We start from the raw sequence: 5000 nt of genomic DNA on the forward strand, positions 1-5000 counted from the left end.
CAAAAGCCATGGGTATAGACAACTTAGCTAAGTATTAATAAAACGTTTTCACTCTCAAAGAATCAACATCATCTTCTGCTAAAATTATAACGCATGTCATTTTTTTTAATAACAGAACAGCCTTAGTCAGTGTAGACTCCTGACTGCTATTTATGTTAATATACGTTTATGGCGAGTTAAAATAAGAATTCATAACATGTAGAATTTTGTTCGTATTGTTACTTTCATTTCCTGCACCTTTTTCGCTGTTCTTTTTTATTCTTTTTTTCAAAAATACAAGTGGGAAAGCAAAAGAAACGGGGGAAGTAGCGAAAGGATTTGTGTGAAACACATTTAGGTTGTCTAAGAGAGAGATCGTTTATTATGTCTTATAGAGAGGTGGGTTTGGCGTAGATTTTTGAAAATGTACAAAATGTGAGAGGATTGTTGAACCAAATTAAAATTGAAGCAAATTCACGTTTCCTTCAATAGTGGACAAAAAAAATTGCGCTGGTGTGGTTCTTTCTGGCAACAAACAGGAGACCTCGAGCTCGACCTCTTCAATTCTGTTGGGTCCCTTCTTTTAACCTTTGCACAACACACTCCAGCAATAACAAGATTTTAATATTACTAAGACTAAATTACTAAATTACTAAGACTAAAATTACTGAAGAAAAGATTAATACTTTTCCTTCTTTACTTTTTCTCGAACTGTACACCTTTTTTCACGCTACTACGCGTTGAGAGACGCGCCCTACCCAGTCACATGCCTCTTTGCTACATTTAGTAGCCACCGTGGTCATCAATGATACAAACGCAGGGTCAAAGAGGCGATCTACATCAGAATTAACACCCGTACAAAATTAACAGGGACCGTGGAATAGAACTTCTAGCAGAAAGCATGGATGCCAACCAGGAATTGGCCAGTGACGATCCGTGGGCCCCTTTACAGATCAGTGTGGGAGGTCCGAGTAGTTATATCAGGGATGAATTCTTGTAGCCACTGGTTCGAGGTTTGCCGGCTACGTCTCTTTTCAGCAACATCCGATCTTACGATCCCTATCGAATCAATGACTATAAAATCCACCGTTAGGATTCAGTGCAAGCATCTGGTTCTTTCCACCAGTATAGCGTTACCACGGAAGAGGCCCTTCCGCTCTCACATGTCAGACGTTGGAAAATTACGTTTTTACTAGTCGAAACCAATCGCCGACCAGATGATCGGAGCGGTTTTCTGCGATTCTGTTCGGAGACGGTCTTTTGGACACGGAATGCGTGTACCAAGACACGTCGCCTCTGTCGCCACCAGGAATAGAACTTAGGTTTATTGTTTTATTGTTTTAAAAAGTCCCATCCCATTCATGAAAATGAATTTTCTCTTAACCGTTAAATTGTCATAATTTAAAAGACAGGACTAATGGTTGTCAAACTTTTCTGCCAAATTTACCGAACCTATTATCAGTGTTTTAATACTAGTCTAGTTAAAACTAGTCGATTAAGGGCATGAAAAGTTCGACGCAAGGATCGTCAATCAGGATCGACAGATTTGTATTAGAATCAACTTCAAATTCGAATGTGTTGACGAAAAAAAGTAAAGTAGGTAAATAACGTATTTCCTTTAATTAAAGGCCGGGGGCGATTATTTTTTCCCTCGCACCAAAAGGGGGCTATTATTCGAGGGAGGCGAGTATATTAAATAGTGCTCCCTGGAACTTGAGCCCATTAAATAAAAAACTAATCACATCTTGGGCTTTTAAGAAAAAAAGAAGATGGCGAGGAAGGGAGGGGGGGGGGGGGGGCGATAATTTGAGGGAGGCGATTATTGTCCGTTACCTTCTGTTGAAGTTGCCTCTCTAAAGCCTTTTTAGAGCAAAAACTTAAAAACTGCTGTTTTCGAACTTTATTAACCACTTCGTTTTGTGCATGCCTTTTCAATTACTATACAATTCTTTTACATTGAGAAATTATCATGACACATGTATGTTGAAAAGTGTTTCGAGATGGCAAGAGATACTACAATAAAGTAAATAGAGATATTTACAAGATGACACGGCCATAACTATATATATACAAATCTTGAAACTCTAGAAAACGAACCTATGTGTTAAATATTATTTGATATGAGCTATGCGTGTAAAACACATTAATTCATAAATTACAGAGGACTTTAAAGTTGTTTTTCTTCTAGCCTGGCTCCTTCTATCTTTGTTCGTACTCCGCTGCAGTTCATTGTTAGCTCGGCGTGTGCCATTTTCAATTGATTGATTTTCTCTCGTAGATCGTCACTCTAAAAACGGAAAACGAAACTTTCATCAGTAGTTACTCCCGGCTGGCACTGAGTAAAGGAGGAAGGTAACTCAATAATGCCGTGAGTGTTCTAATTATTTTTTTACCTTGGCACATGCCTCGTTCTTTTATCTTCACAATCAAAAGTGAAAAAAGTTGAAAAAATTCGTTGCCTTTGAATTTGTAATCAAGGTCGAGACGAACGGTTAAACAACAATCATTAAATCAGTCAGACAGTCAATCAGTCAACCAATGAAATCAATCAATCAATCAATTAATTAATTGATCGATTAATGAATAAATCATCAATCAACCAATTAATCAATCGCGAGTGCTCTCCAACAATCTGCCATTTATGCAGACAAGTGTTCTACAAGTTTTCAAGCCCTTGATGGGTTTCCTTTAATCAGAACCAGTCAATTTGGAGACGTAAGCGTGTAGTTTCAAAGAAGTACAAAATAAAACCCTTGAAATGCGCGAAAATACCTTAAAAATATATTGGATTTTGATTGGATTTGCATTACTTCGATTGCAAACCCATCGAAACATGTGAAAAATGTCAAACGGCTTTATGGAGTGGTAAACCAAGTCAGAGCGTGCTTTCTGTAAATACCTGCTCTTTTCTTTGCTCATAATCTCTAAGTAACGGTTCGTTTCCAAGAAGTCCACACTTTTGTCGAAGTTTGACATTTTCTATTCTCAGAGCATCTCGAACTTGCTTCGTTCGTGTAAGAATGTCTCGTTTCTGAAAACAGAAAACGAAAAGAAATAGCTATCAGCAAATAGCAAACAGCAAACAGCATGATATCAGGCAAGAATAGCCACTTCTTTTTTACACTGAACGCGGAGTATGGAGAAAAAGATTGGGGAAGTCATTACGTAACGTTGCGAAGGTAGCAAAATTTCTGGATGACAACAAACCGAAAAACGTCACTTAAAACTGTTTCAGAGTTCATCGATCTCGTTCTGTTTCAATTAATTTGCCAAATGTTGGCTAAATGTTCTGGAGTTAAGTCCGAAAAGACCGAATTTGAGATTAGAAAAAGAAAAAAAAAAACATTTTGTGGTGTTCACCTAGTTTATAGTAGGAAGTTTCACGTCGTAGTCGTGCTACGACGGCTAAGAAGTATCTACAAGGACAATTGTCACTGAAATCCCAAGCAAATTGAAATGAATTCTGGTAGTTGCAGTCAAATGACGTCATCACGAAAATGGCCAATAGAGAGGAGAAGTGTGACGTCACGCCACCATGGTAGCAAAATTTCTGGATCACAACAATTGGAAGCTTAACCACCGACGACGGCGACGGCAACGAGAACGGCAAAAAAGCAACAGGTTCATATTAACAACACAACAACTCTGCACGTGCATCACGCTTCTGTACATTTCTTTGCCGTCGTTGCACGACTGCGACAATCACATGAAACTTCCTAATTTCACGTGCTCGCTTTATGGAGTAGGTGACCACAACACAAAAACGTTCTTTTTCTAAACATAGATACGGTCCTTTTGGATTCAACCTCAGAAAAGTTCGCCAATATTTGACAAAAAATTGAAATTGAGTAACATCGATGAAGTTTGAAACAATGCGAATTCACTTTTTAAGTGATACTTTCGGTTCGTTTTTCAGTTCCCCTCCTGATAATTATTGCACATTCCCTAATTTTTTGGACTGTTATAAAGTCTGAAATTGAAAACGCCATAAAAACTGGTTTCGATTAAGAGAACTAAGATCCAAAAACCATGCACCTTTCTTCACTGCTCTATTTTTTTTTTTTTTTTGCGAGATTTTACATGACCATAATGGCAGCAACGTATGTAAAAGGCAGCAAATTAACTGACAACCTCTTTCCCAGGGTTCTCTCCTACCCACCATACGGAGCGAGAGAGGGTAGGGTAGGAGAGAACCCTGGAAACGAGGTAGATTAACTGATACCAAGAGCCATTTGAGCCATAGTAGGCTCTTGCTGATACATCAGTATGAGGCACAAGATTCGGACCCAAAATGATTCGAGCTGAGAATGTTAAGAGGAAACCGCTAAGAACTTAAGCAAAGCAAAAAATACGAGTGCGAAAGCAGTAGAAAGAAGTAGCGAAAAGATTTGCGTGAAACAAAAAGGGATTTTAATACGTCCCAGAGAAAGGCGGAGGCTTTGGAGGGGAAGAGGTACAATTACAGAAGACGCTTAATTCAGGGGGGGAGGGGGGCTCATTTTGCTGTATTTACAAAAATTTTCTGCAACATCATTTTCCAAAAAAATCTTTAATTATGGAAGAGATTCGTTACAATTAATCCTGAAGCCATTGTTTGCAAGACCCACAGCAGTATTGGTCAGCGGCTTTACCCATACATAGCCTGCGAAAACATCCGTTTCTCCTCGCTCTTCGCCGATGGAGAAACGGATGTTTTCGCAGGCTACCCACACAGAGTTCACGGTTTTCACAACATTGCCCACAGTAATATTAACACCTCGTTTGATCCCCTAAAATTTTATAACCATTGTTTATAAGCTTTTTTCTTTGGACTACTGTAATACCCAGGCGAAATTTAAATCAATGGCTATGCAACTTTTGGGGGGTGAACAAGGTATCTTTTAGGGGAGTTGACAGCTGTGAATTTCTAGCGTTTGTCCACGTTTTGTCAGTGACTGCAAAATGCTGGCTCAGCAGATCTTTTTGAGTTCGCCTTCCAAAGCTGCTATAGAAATTTTGCCCAAATCCAACAGGTTTTTGAT

The 5000-nt window shown here is 38.8% G+C and overlaps 1 long non-coding RNA gene across 1 annotated transcript; it reads right to left on the reverse strand.

Annotated features, from left to right (window-relative positions):
• Positions 1 to 1867: 1867 nt before the first annotated feature.
• LOC140942302 (uncharacterized) lies at positions 1868 to 3014 on the reverse strand. Its single transcript, XR_012166525.1, has 2 exons — positions 2879 to 3014; positions 1868 to 2266 (listed from the first exon to the last, which is right to left on the reverse strand). It is a non-coding gene; the product is annotated as an uncharacterized lncRNA (long non-coding RNA).
• Between the last annotated feature and the right edge of the window lie 1986 nt (positions 3015 to 5000).

Source organism: Porites lutea, chromosome 6 (genome assembly GCF_958299795.1).
Source record: "Porites lutea chromosome 6, jaPorLute2.1, whole genome shotgun sequence".
Taxonomy (NCBI): domain Eukaryota; kingdom Metazoa; phylum Cnidaria; class Anthozoa; order Scleractinia; family Poritidae; genus Porites; species Porites lutea.